Genomic DNA, 14,555 nt, shown 5'->3' with positions numbered 1-14,555 from the left:
AAGAGATATGTGTTGTTCTTGTGGGCCTTGCCCTCCATCTTGGTGTTTGCTGCAGCGTTCTCTTGGGTTTTGCCCCCTCCAATCTTGGATTCCTTTTTCCATGTGGGAATATTTTTTAATTGAGCCCCTTGCCCCCTCCATCTTGATGTTTCTGAAGTGTATCTTCTTCTTTGGGCTTTTGTCCCTCCATCTTGATTGTTTCCGCCTTGCAGCATTTTTCTTTGGGGTTTTACCCTATCCATCTTGAATGTATTTCCCCCTGCAGTGGCTGTTTTGGCCTTGCCCTGTGTTTTGCAGTTCCATGCAGTGGTCTATTGAGCTTTGCCCTTTATTTCAGTGTTCCCTTTATCATTTTCTTGGTTTCCCACGCTGCTTTCCCTTTGGCCTTTGTTCTTGGTGTTCCCTATAATGGTCTGTTTGCTGTTGCTTTTGCTTTGGCTTTCCCTTGGCTTTCCTTATTGCTTTTGTCCTTGTCTTACCCTTGGCTGCTTGCTTTGCTTTTCTGTTGCAGTGTCTTTCTGTGGTTGTTCTGTTTGCATTTGGTCTTTGGGATTTGCTTGGAGGTTTTGTTTTATTTGTGTTAAATTCTCGACTCTTGCTCCCTGGCTTAATGCCGGGGCTTGTAAGTTATAAAATTTTAACCAAAAATGTAACTGTAGCGTATTTGTTCATATAAGTCTTAACCCAATACTAAAGGTGTCTGTTATGATAAATGCAGTCATAAAAGTGATGCTCAGTGCTTTATGTGAAAGTTACTTTAATTATGATCGTAGTGTGGGATACAATTGTTAAACTTACTGCAAATTTAAAACTTTATTATTTTTAAATTAGGCATTAATTTTATCCTTAACACTATTAATTATATCTGTACTAGCATTAATTCTATTCCTAATGCTTGTTTCCATCCTTGTTAGTGTAATGCTCACAGTGTGGTACCTGCAGATGTGGGCAGTGCCTTCATTGCCATGTTGTGTCCAACAGGTTCCAGCAGAGCACGGAGATGTGCGGCTCCTGATGAGAGCAGCGAGGAACAGAGACCTGCATTGCCTGGACCCAGCTTTGCTGATGGTAACTCTCAGCCCAGCAGGTAAGGGCAGCACATATCCATTGGTTTTTACTTGTTCCATACTGAGATGCAAGGTTAGTGTTCCTGAGCTCATTTCTGCACTCCATGGTGTCCTATGGGCTGTCTGTGCTTGTCCTGCTGTGTTGTCTTTGTGTTTGCTCTTTGCTGTTGCTCAGCTGTTTCTTGCAGTTTTCTCCTTGCCCTCCATTTTTACATTCTTTGAGGCATTCTCTTGGGCCTTGCCCTACATTTTGGCATTCACTGCAGTGTTCTTTTGGGCCTTGCCCTCCATTTTGGCGTTCCTTGCATCGTTCTCTTGGTCCTTGCCCTCCATTTTAGCCATGTCCTTGTGTTACTGCAAGAAACAGCTGAGCAACAGCAAAGAGCAAACACAAAGACAACACAGCAGGACAAGCACTGACAGCCCATAGGACACCATGGAGTGCAGAAATGAGCTCAGGAACACTAACCTTGAATCTCAGTATGGAACAGGTAAAAAGCAATTGTGTGTGCTGCCCTTACCTGCTGGGCTGAGAGTTACCATCAGCAAAGCTGGGTCCAGGCAATGCAGGTTTCTGTTCCTCGCTGCTCTCATCAGGAGCCGCACATCTCTGTGCTCTGCTGGAACCTGTTGGACACAACATGACAATGAAGGCACTGCCCACATCTGCAGGTACCACACTGTGAACATTACACTAACTGTGATGGAAGGGAGCAGTAGGATATAATTCATGCTATTAGGGATAGAAGTAATGATAGTAGGAATATAACTAATGCTATTTCTAAGGTTAAAGGTGCAGTTACTTTCAAAGTAGAATTGTGAACTATGATTAGAATGAAGGTTACTTAAATAAAAACAAAGGGTTCTACTTACAGATACTCTGCAGACAACTGCAGTTATCACTAAAGCTCCCATTAAGGTGCAGCTTGAGGTCAACATTAACATGAACCTCCCAGCAAATCCCATAGAGCCAAAGGCAGAACAAGCACAGAAAGCCCCAGCAAAAGGAAAGCAAAGCAAGCAGCCAACAGGAAGGCAAGGGCAAAAGCAAGAGAACAGCCAAGGGAAAGCACAAGGGAAAGCAACAGCAAGGAGAGCATGGTGTGAAACACCAAGAACAGAGGCCAAAGGGAAGGCAGCATAGGAGGCCAAATGGAAACACCAAAAGAACACTGCAGGAACAACAAAAAGGAGGGCATGGCCCAAGAGAACATGGCAGGGAACAGCAAGATGGAGAGCAAGGCCCAAAATGGCACTGCAGAGAACATCAAGATGAAGAGCAAGGCCCAATAGGGCACTGCAGAGAACATCAAGATGAAGAAGAGCAAGGCCCAAAAGGGCACTGCAGAGAACATCAAGATGGTGAGCAAGGCACCAAAAAAACACTGCAAGGAAAAATAAAACAAGTCAAAATGCAAGAGGATGTCACAGGGAACACTTAGAAGGAGGGCAAGGCACCAGATAACATTGTATGGAACATCAAGATGGAGGACAAGGCCCAAAAGGGCACCACAAGGAAAATGAATATGGGGGGCAAGACCCAAAAGGGCACCACAGGGAACATTAAAACAGAGCACAAAGCCCAAAAAGGCAGTGCAGGGAACATCAATATGTGCAGCAAGACCCAAAAGAGAACAACAAGAAACATTAAAACAGAGCACAAAGCCTAAAAGGGCACTGCAGGGAGCATTAAGATGGGGGACAAGACCCAAAAGGGCACTGCAAAGAACATCAAAATGTAAGGCAAAGCCAAGAAGTGCACTACAGGGAACATAAAGATGGGGATAAAGCCCAAAAGGGCACTGCAATGAAGATCAAGATGGAAGACAAGGCCCAAGAAAACACCATAGGAGGGTATGTTGGAGAGCATGGCCCATGAGAACACTGCAGTGAACAGTGTAATGAAATGCAAGGCACCATAGAAAGCTGCAAAGCACTCTAAGATAATAAGAGGAAAAGCCCAAGAGAACACAGGAGGTAGCACCAAAAGAGACAAGGCTGAATAGAATGCTGAAAAGAACACCAAAACTGAGACCAAAGAGAACACTGCAGGAAATGCTGGGCAATGACAGACTGCAGAGGCAAAGAGAATGCAGAAGGATGAGAACAAACAACCCATAGCAATGGGGTGACAGTGTGGGCACCCTTTTTCTGTCTACCTTAAGCAGGCTTTGTGGAAGCAAGTTTTCCATCTGGGCTCTATGTCGTGCACTGGCCATGCATATACAGAGCACACATGCAAAGAAGTCAAATTCCAAGGGCAATCTGCTGTGGCGGCTGGGAAAGGATGAGTGCACCTTGATGCGGGGGATGCCCTACTAGCGCTGCCTTTCCCCTCCACCGCTGCCATGTTGGCCTTTTTTGGGCAGTTTAGCCATTTTTCTCCAAATTAATAAAATAATAGTGAGTTGGGTTATGGAGTTTTGTTCTCGACTTAGGGATTTGTATGGAATAGATATGGCAATCAATGGGTACAAAATGAGAGACAGACAATGATTGGACAGTGAGTGGCAGTGAGTGGTTACAGACTAAGACACAGAGAATGATTGGATAATGAGTAGCAGTGAATGGGTAGAGAATGAGAGACAAGGAATGATCGGACAAATAGTATCAGTGAATGGGTAGACAATGAGACAAAGAGAATGATTGGACAATGAGGAACAGGGAATGAATAGAGAAAAAGACATAGAGAATGGCTGGATAATGAGTGGCAATGAATGGTTACAAAATGAAACACAGAATGATTGGACAGTGAATGGCCCTTAAGGATTAAACAAATAAACACAGAGAATGATTGGACAGTAAAGGGCAATGAATGGGTACAGAATGAGACACAGAGAATGATTGGAGAATGAGTAGCAGTGAATGAAAAGAGAATGAGAGACTGAAAATGACTGGACAATAACTGGAAGTGAAGGAGTGAGAAAATGAGAGACAGAGAATGATTGGATAACAAGGTTTACAGTGAATGGGTAAAGAATGAAACGAAGAGAATGACTGGACAAGGAGTAGCAATTAAGGTTAACAGAATGAGACACAGAATGATTGGACATTGAATGGCAGTGAATGGTTAGAGAATGAAACACAGAGAATAATGGGACAAGGAGTGGGAGTGAATGCTAAGAGAATGAGAAATAAAATGATTGAACGATGAGTATCAATGAATGGTTACAGAATGAGACACAGAAAATGATTGGACACTGAGTGGCATTGAATGGTGAGAGAATGAAAGACAGAGAATGATTGGACAACAAGTGGCAGTAAATGCTGAGACAATGAGAGACAGAAAATGATTGGATAATGAGTGGCACTGAATGGGTAGAGAATGAAACACAGACAATGATTGGACAATGAATGGCAGTGAATGGGGAGAGAATGAGACACAGAATGATTGGACAGTGAGTGGAAGTAAAGGGTGAGAGACTGAGACACAGAGAGTGAATGGACACGGAGTGACAGTGAATGGGTAGAGAATGAAAAAGAGAATGACTGGATAACAAGTGGCAATGAATGGTTAAAGGATAAAACAAAGAGAATGACTGGATAAGCAATAGCAATGAATGGCTAAAGAATGAGACACAGAGAATGATGAGACAGTGAGGGGCAGTGAATGGGTAGAGAATGAAACACAGAGAATGATTGGACAATGAGTGGGAGTTAATAGGTAAATAATGAAACATAGTGAATGATTGGACAGTGAGTGGAACTAAATGCTTACACAATGACACACAGAGAATGACTGGACAAGAAGTGGCAGTGAAGGGTTAAAGAATGAGACACAGACAATGATTGGACACGGAGTGACAGTGAATGGGTAGAGAATAAAAAAGAATGATTGGATAATGACTGGCAATGAATGGTTAAAGGATGAAACACAGAGAATGATTGGACAGTGAGTGGCAGGGAATGGTGAGAGAATGAAACAGAGAATATTGGACAATGACTGGCAGTGAATGGTTACAGAATGAGAGACAGAAAACAATTGGACAATTAGTGGCATTAAATGGGTAGAGAATGAGACGCAGAATGATTGGACAGTGAGAAGATGTGAATAGATACAGAATGAGACAGAGAAAAAGATTGGACAGTAAGTAGCAGAGAATGAGTAAAGAATAAGAGAGAGAATGATTGGATAACGAGTGGCAGTGAATGGTTACAAAATGAGAAACACAAAATGATTGGATAATGAGTAGCAGTGAATGGGTAGAGAATGAAACATAGAGAGTGACTGGACAGTGAGTGGCAATGAATGCTTAGAGAATGACACAGAGAAAACAATTGGACAATGAGTGGAAGTAAATGGTCAGAGAATGACACACAGAGAATGATTGGACAATGAGTGGAAGTGAATGGTGAGAGAATGAGAGACAAAGACTGATGGGACAGTGAATGGCAATGAATGCTGAGAGATTGAAACACAGAGAATGATTGGACAGTGAGTGTCAATGAATGGGTAAAGAATGAGAGACAAAGACTGATTGGACAATGAGTGGAAGTGAATGGTGACAAAATCAGACACAGAGAATGATTGGACAAAGAGTAACAATGAAAGGTTACAGAATGAGACACAAAGACTGATTGGACAGTGAATGAAAATGAATGGGTAGAGAATGAGACATGAAATGATTGGACACTAAATGGCAGTTAATAGTGAAATAATGAAACATAGAGAATGACTGGACAATGAATGGCAGTGAATGGGTAGAGAATCAGACACAGGCAATGATTGGTGACTGAGTGACAGTCAATGCTTAGACAATGAAACAGAGAGAATGTTTGGATACTGAGTGTCACTGAAGGGTTACAGAATGAAAGACAGAATGATTGAACGGTGAATGAAAGTAAATAGGTACAGAATGAGACATAAAAGCCATTGGAGAATGAGTGACAGTGATAGATAGAAAATGAAACACAGAGAATGACTGGACAAGAATTGGCAGTGAAGGGTTAGAGAATAACAGAGAATGATGGGAAAAGTGAGTGGCACTGACTGCTGAGAGAATGAGACACAGACAATGATTGGACAGTGAGTGGGCAGTGAATAGGGAGAAAATAAGATGTAAAATGGTTGGACAGTGAGTGGGAGTTAATAGTTAAAGAATGAAAACATAGAGAATGATTGGACAAGGAGTGGGCACTAAATGCTGAGAGAATGAAACACAGAGAATGATTGGATAACAAGTGGCAATGAATGGTTATAGGATGAGAGAATAATTGGACAGTGAGTAGCAATGAAATGGGTAAAGAATGAGATACAGAGAGTGATGGACAAGGAGAAGCAATGAATGGCTGCACAATAAGACACAGAGAATGACTGGAAAATGAAGAGGAGAGAATGGATAGAGAAAGAGAGACAGAGAATGATTGGATAATGAATGGCAATGAATGGGTAGAAAAATGAGACATAGAATGATTACACACTAAATGGCAGTTAATAGTTAAATAATGAAAACAAACAGAATGATTGGGACAAGGAATGGCAATGAATGGGTGAGAAAATGAGACACGGAAAACAACTGGACAGTGAGTGCCAGTGAATGGATAGAGAATGAGACACAGAGAATGACTGGACAATGAGTAGCATTGAATGGATAGAGAATAATACATAGAGAATGATTGGACAATAAAGGGCAGTGAATGGGTAACAGAATGAGACACAGAAAACAACTGGACAGTGAGTGACAGTGAATGGATAATGAGACAGAGAATGATTGGATTAGGGTTAGGATTGGATTGATGATTGGGTAATGAGTGGCAATGAATGGTTAGAGAATGAAAGACAAAAAAGAATTGGACAATGAGTGGAAGTAAATGGTTTACAGAATGAGACACAGACAATGATTGGACAGTGAGTGACAGTGAAGGGATAGAGAATAAGACATGAAATGCTTGGAAAGTGAGTGGTAGTTAATAGGTAAAGAATGAAACACAGAGAGTGATTGGACAGTGAGTGACAGTGAATGGGTAGAGAATGAGACACAGAGAATGATTGGACAATGACTGGCAGTGAATGACTGGAGAAAAAAAAACAGACAATTATGTACACTAAGTGGCAATGATGGGTTAACCAAATAAACACAGAGAATGATTGGACAATAAGTAACAGTGAGTGGGGAGAGAATGAGACACAGACAGTGATTGGACAGTGAGTGGCAGTGAATGGGTAGAGAATGAGACATAGAATGGTTGGACAGTGAGTGGGAGTTAATAGTTAAAGAATGAAACAGAGAATGATTGGACAGTGAGTGGCAGTGAAAGGTAACAGAATGAAACAAGGACAACGATTGGACACTGAGTGGATGTGAATGTTGACAAAATGAAAGACAGAAAACAATTGGACAATGAATGACAGTGAATGGGTAGAGAATGAGACACAGAGAATGATTGGACAATAAAAGACCGTTAATGGTGACAAAATGAAACACAAAGAATGATTGGACAGTAAATAGCAATAAATGGTTAGGAAATGAGACAGAGAGAATGACTGGACAATGAATGGTAGTGAATGGGGAGAGAATGACACAATGACAATGAATAGCAATGAATAGTAACAGAATAAGACACAGAGAATGATTGGCCAGTGAGTAGCAATGAATGATGAGAGAATGAGACAGACAGAATGATTGGACAATGAGAGGCCGTGAATGGATAGAAAAAGACAGACAAAAAATGATTGGATAATGAGTGGCAATGAAGGGCTAGAAAATGAGACACAAACAATGATTGGACAGTGAGTGGCAGTAAATGCTGACGCAATGAAACACAGAGAATGATTGGACAGTGAGTGGCAGTGAAGGGTTACAGAATGAAACAGAGAATATTGGACAAAGAGTGGAAGTGAATGGTGAGAAAATTAGAGACAAAACAATTGAACAGTGAATGAATGTGAATGAGTAGAGAATGAGACAGAAAATGATTGGACAATGAGTGGAAGTGAATGGGTACAGAATGAGACACAGAATGATTGGACAGTGAGTGGCAATGAAGTATTACAGAATGAGACACAGAGAATGATTGGACAGTGAGTGGCAGTGAAAGCTGATAAAATAAGAGAATGATTGGAGAAGGAAGAGCAATGAATGGTTACAGAATAAGACACAAAGAATGATTGGATAATAAGTGGCAATGAATGGGTAGAGAATGAAACACAGAATGAATGGACACTGAGTATCAATTAATGGTTATAGAACAACACGCAGAGAGCTCTTAGAGTGAGAGGCAGAGAATGATCAGAGAATGAGACACAGGAAATATGAGAGCAGAACAGGCAGCAAATGAGGACACAATGACAGACAGTGATTAGAATGATGATGATGAGGGAGATGATGAAGAGGAAGACAATGAGGGAGATGAAGAGGGAGACACAGCAGAGGCTGAATTGGGCAAATAATAAGATGAATTATAGGATGTAGCCACATGTAAAAGCAATTGGGACCCATCTCTACTCTGTCCATCCAGATCCTGGTACCATGTTGGATCAGCACCTGCCATTGGGATCCATTATGAATATGAGGGCTGGATTGGATCTGCAGCTCCATTGGGATCCAGCAAGAATGTTGTTGCTCATTGATACCCAGTAAGGAGACAACAGGATAGATGTCCCACATTGCAATGTGAGCACACATTGGGATCCATCCTGCACACATTGGGTCCTTGTCTTTGTTCTATGTACACAGATGTTGAATTCAGAGCTGAAATGGATCTGGAATGGGCATACTGACAACAGGAATCCAACCTCAACCTACAGGGATGGAAAGCAGGTAGGGTTAATAAAGGCAGCAGCACCATAAATACAAACTACCTTATAGATACAGGCTGAAGTAATCCATAATCAATAGGGTCCCCCCATTAGGTTCCATATCGATTCCATGCCCACACCCCATTAACAAAGCAGTTCCCCCATCCTGTCCATCACTGATTGGGACTGAAGATTCCACTACTGGTGCTGCCACCTAGTGGCGGATATGGGAATTGCAGGGGGAGCAGCACACACATATACTTTATATATACACACTTATACACACACACATACACAATAATGCACACCCCCATACACACCCATATAAACCCCCATACGCACACACATATACACCCCCATATATACACCCATATACACACACATATAGACCCCCATATACAACGCCATGTACACCCCCACGTACACACATATAGACACACATACACTCATATAGACTCATATAGACACACATACACTCATATGGACACATATACACTCATACACTCATATACACACATACAGTTTTATGCACACACATACACACACACATATACACACACAGCCACCCATATACACCCCCATACACACACAAATACAGCCCCATATACACAAATACATATACACACACTTATACAAATACACTTATATACACACACTCATATACACACACATATATGTATATACACGCACATATATATACACACACACACATAGATGTGTGCATATATATACACACATATATCTACACACACACATAAATACAAACATATACACACATACATATATATATATACACACACAGACACAACCACCATCACACATATACACATACATATATACACACAGACACATATAGATATATACACATACACACAGATACAGATATATACACAAACACAGATATACAAACACACACATACACGCACATACACAGTTTTTTATATATGAATCACAGAATCACAGAATTATCAAGGTTGGAAAAGACCTAGGAGATCATCTAGTCCAACCATCACCAATACTTCCTGGCTAAATCATATTCATCAACACAACATCTAGACGTTTCTTGAACACTCCCATGGTCGGTGACTCCACCACCTCCCTGTCCAGTCCATTCCAATGCCTGACCACCCTTTCCGAAAAGTAATACAAGAGAAGAGGCCGACCCCCAGCTCACTGCAACCTCCCTTCAGGAAGTTATAGAGAGCAATGAGGTCTCCCCTGAGCCATCTCTTCTCCAGGCTGGACATTCCCAGCTCCTGCAGCCTCTCCTCATATGGCCCCATTGTGCTCCAGACCCCTCATCAGCTTTGTAGCCCTCCTCTGAACATGTTCCAGGCCCTCAGTATCTTGCAGTGAGGGGCCCACAACTGGAGACAGAATTCAAGGTGCGGCCGCACCAGTGCTGAGTACAGGGGGACAATCACCTCTCTGCTCCTGCTGGCAGCACTATTTCTATACAGGGCAGGATGCCGTCGTCCATCTTGGCCACTAGGGCACACTTTCGGCTCATGTTCAGGTCAGAATCCATCAATACCCCCAGGTCCGTTTCCTCCACACAATCCTCCAGCCACTCCACCCCAAGCCTATAGCGCTGCCCGGGGTTGTTGTGGCCAAAGTGCAGGACCCGGCATTTGCTCTTGTTGAACCACCCCGTTGGTTCAGCCCAGCTCTGCAGCCTGTCCAGATCCCTGTGCAGGGCCTCGCTCCGCCCAGGCAGATCCACACTCGCAGCAATTCGGTGCCACCTGGAACTGACTGAAGTGCCCTCCCTGCCCTCAGCCAAGCCAAGGCGCCACACCCCGCACAGCACAGGACACAGCTCTGCCTTTCACCACCACGCTCCTCCCGGGGGAGGTGCACCGTACCCGGAGATACTGCCATACCGGGACGATGCGCGGAGCGGAGGGAGCAAGCTCCGGGTCCAACTCCCACACCCAAAAATCCGTTTAATATAAAGTCCTCAAATCGAGGACGTATCAGATATTAAACTGATAAGAACAGATACTACACTTGATCTTAGCCAAAAGGCCGAGAAGCGATACCTGGCTCACCGGCCGCACAGCACCCGCCCCCACGCGCACCCCCGACACATCACGGTCGCACACCCAACGCCTGCCCCGACCCCTCCGCCTCCTCCCCAGCCCTGCTCCCACCCCGCTCCGCCGGTGCCGCTCCCGCTCCGTCCCCGACAGCGGCTCCGCCGGGCCCCGGTTCATCGTGGCGGAGCAATCCCGGCGACCCCCGCGGCTCTGATTAGCATAGACCCGCCCCTCCAGTCAAGCCCCGCCCACCAACCGTCCCTCCCTCTCATTGGGTCGCTACTTCGCAGGCTCCGCCCCCAGCTCTGACCTCAGCCCCGTGCTCTGCCCGTCCCTCATTGACAGCAGCGGTGCAGCTGTGACAGGGGTGTCCCGTCAGCCCCAGGCGGTGATTCCCTTCATCCCGTGGGTTCCTACGGATGGAGCTGTAAAGCTGCCGGGAGCTCCGGGTGCGGGGGGTTAAAGACCTTGATAGGGGAAACGGGACTGAGCTCCCCCACTCAGGTGGACCAAGGACATACAGTCATAGAATCATCATAGAATGGCCCGGGTTGGAAGGGACCTTCAGGATCATGGAACTCCAACCCCCCACCACAGGCAGGGCCACCAACCTCCACATTGAATACCAGCCCAGTCTGCCCAGAGCCCCATCCAACCTGGCCTTGAACACCTCCAGGGATGGACGGGGCATCCACAGCCTCTCTGGGCAGCTGTTCCAGCACCTCACCACTCTCACAGTGAATAGTGTCTCCCCCTGACATTCAGCCTCAATCTGCTCTCCTTCAGCTCCAAACCATTTCCCCTTGTCCGGCCATTATCTGCCCTTTCACAGAGCTGACTCCCCTCCTGTTTGGAGGCTCCCTTCAGGTCCTGGCAGGCTGCAATGAGGTCACCCCGAAGCCTTCTCTTCTCCATGCTGAACAAGCCCAGCTCCCTCAGCCTGTATTTGTATGGGAGATACTGCAGTCCTCTGAGCATCTTCGTGGTCTCCTCCGGACCCTATCCAACAGCTCCCTGTCTTTCGTGTACTGGGGGCCCCACACTTGGATGCAGTGCTGCAGACAGGGCCTCATGAGGGCAGAGCAGAGAGGGACAATCCCCTCCCTGTCCCTGCTGGCCACCCCTCTGCTGATGGAGCCCATGATCCCATTTGCTTTCCGAGCTGTAAGAGCACACTGCTGGCTCATGTTCTGTTTTTCATCCACCAGGACCCCCAGGTCCTTCTCTGCGGGGCTTCTCTTAAGGACTGCTCCTCCCAGTCTGTAGAAATGCCTGGGATTCCTCCAGCCCAAGTGCAAAACCTTGCACTTTGCTGTGTTGAACCTCATTAGATTCACCCAGACCTACCTTTCAAGTCTGTTGAGACCCCTCTGAATGGCATCCCTTCCTTCCACTCCATCAACTGCACCACTCAGCTTGGTGTCATTGGCAAACAGCTGAGGGTGCACTTGATTCCATCACTGATGTTATTGAGGAAGATGTTGAAGAGCACCAGTCCCTGGTGTCTTCAGACAGATCACTGGGGACACCACTCATCACCAGCCTCCACCTTGACAAAGAACCACTGATCACCACCCTCTGTCTGCAGCCTTTCCACCAATACCATTTCCACATCAGCACTAACTTGACAGCTACCTGAGCAATGCCAACCAGGATCTGTAACAGTATGTGAAAACATGATACTGGGATGGAGGATCAGTACTTGAAATTCAAGGTTTCCTTCAAGGGATTACAAAAAATAAACATTTCAGATGAAGAAAGAGATAGGAGTTACTATGTCATGACATCCCCAATTAACATCATAAAAGAAAACAATGTAAAGAAGGAAGGTGGAGAAAAATAGTAAAGATCAGCAGTTACCAGAACAAGCACACAAGGTAAAGGCATTTGGGGAACCAATAGTGTATCAGTCATTAATGAAAGCAAGAATTTGGGTCTGGGTAAGTTCATGTCATGAACAGATCCACCTTTGGGTACTGCTGGTGAAAACAAAAGCAGCAAGGCAGAAATGCAGCCATATTCAGCAGACTCTTTTGATCTGTACCTGAAACAAAATAATGGTTGGGTTTAATCTCCTATAATAGCAAGGAAAGAACAAGAGCATTAGTGCACTGAACCAAGGAAGCTGGACAGCAGCACTTTGACAACTTACATTTTCTCAAACACGTCTGTCTTAAACTAACCAAAGAGCAACTTGTCTGTGATCCACAGAACAGCTCGCTAATTAACTTGGGACTCAGTCAACAGAGCTTCAGTATCACTGACACTCGTGCTTAACGTCAGAAGGGAGAGTCAGGCAAACAGACTTGTTCTAAGTACATTCCCAGGGTCCATTCCCTGATTCAGTGCATTTGGAATTCCATGAAAAAAGCTCTCTCAGCACTCTGATTAAAAAGGAAACCATCAGTATTGGAAAAAACAATTAAGGGACAGTTTAAATGGATTAAAAACCCACACATGGGCAGATCTTGAAATGACAGGAGAACATAAGTGAGCACAGAACTTTGCACAGTAACTCAAACCCAAGGCCTCGTGCCTCATCACGCAGCAACCTACCAATGATCTGGACAGCTGAAACACTTGGAACACAAATGTACAAAGGAGGTGGAGCTCTATGCTTTGGCTCACAGCAAACCCAGAAACAATTCAGCCTCTGAGCCACCACTGGGTATTTTGTTACGAGGCTGAATGTAAAAGAGCTCCAGACAGAGCTCCTGTGGTGTCTGTGTACCTGCACTGAATTATACATTTTTTGCCTTTATTACACACTCACAATATTCGTAGCTTTTACAGCCACTATCAGGTTCCATCAGAGCCACCAACCAAAGCAAAACACATAGGATCCTGCACAGGCACTGGGCTGCTTCACACCTTTCTGCAATCACTTCTAGAAGATCTGTCATAGGGTTGTCAGTCCAGACTAAAAGGAACTGCTTCCCTACTGAGAAAAAGTTCCACCTGTGCCCTCCACCAGATGCTTAATATAAGAATTAGGATGAGTTTGAAGGCCACCTTTCCTCTCAGCTTGGATCCAGGGAAGCAGTAACAGAAGAGTTACTATTGCACCGCTCACCAGTGCATTTTTTCCATTTTCATCCCATTAACTCCTTCCTTCATAAGGGAAAGAGGGAACAGAGCAGACAGTAAGAATCTGGGCCTATTATCAGCAAAGCCTGTCACCCCCAGCTGCCAAGTCCTTGGAGGAATTCACCTGCACTGCTCGTACACAAATAAGCAGATGAGGGCTGGGGAAGCGCACGGCTTTATCTCTGCATTGACTTTGAGTACCGCTACTGAAGAAGTTGGTCCCAGCACCTGAATGCTACACAAACAACAGTCCCAAGCAGCCCAGCACAGTGCTCATCTGTTTTTCCTTTCCCCACAGTCCTTAAGACACGTCATGATTCTGTGTCTTGTTATGAGGCCGAACCAAACAGTGTGGCTGGCAGCTGTGTCCAGCTCAGCAGACCATACCCCCAGGTAACTCATGTCAAATCTGTTTCTTCATCCCTGATCACACAGTGAACACGCTTCTCTGCATTGTAATACATTTGCCCACAGCGCAGACGTGGCTCCTCCTGCTGGTACCAGAGCTGTTCATTGAACTCTGGGAAGAAGAAGGCAATTTCTCTGCTGGCTGATGCTGGAGAGTCTGTAGAGAGGAAAGAGGTGGGATGTTAATCTTGCACCTAAAACATGCACTACATCAAA

At 44.7% G+C, this 14,555-nt stretch overlaps 1 long non-coding RNA gene and 1 other non-coding gene across 5 annotated transcripts in view; both read right to left on the bottom strand.

Annotated features, from left to right (window-relative positions):
• The window catches only part of LOC107314252, a 15,973-nt gene extending 1,644 nt beyond the window's left edge, over positions 1-14,329 (bottom strand). Inside the window, exons 1-3 of one of the 4 annotated variants that reach the window (XR_004307444.1) lie at positions 14,124-14,329; positions 8,503-8,808; positions 1,589-1,694 (exon numbers count right to left, since the gene is read on the bottom strand). This is a non-coding gene — a long non-coding RNA (uncharacterized LOC107314252). Of the gene's footprint in view, positions 1-1,588; positions 3,283-8,502; positions 8,809-10,229; positions 10,859-10,958; positions 11,063-14,123 lie in introns of those variants that run through there. The other 3 variants (XR_004307445.1, XR_004307446.1, XR_001555315.2) reach the window with 3 other exon arrangements.
• LOC116653558 lies at positions 10,655-10,845 on the bottom strand. Its single transcript, XR_004307657.1, has one exon. It is a non-coding gene; the product is annotated as a U2 spliceosomal RNA (small nuclear RNA).
• Positions 14,330-14,555: the final 226 nt, after the last annotated feature.

This window comes from Coturnix japonica, chromosome 5, assembly GCF_001577835.2.
Source record: "Coturnix japonica isolate 7356 chromosome 5, Coturnix japonica 2.1, whole genome shotgun sequence".
Taxonomy (NCBI): Eukaryota; Metazoa; Chordata; class Aves; order Galliformes; family Phasianidae; genus Coturnix; species Coturnix japonica.
Note: the sequence above shows the minus strand (reverse complement) of the source record. Positions and strands in the feature narration are given on the sequence as shown.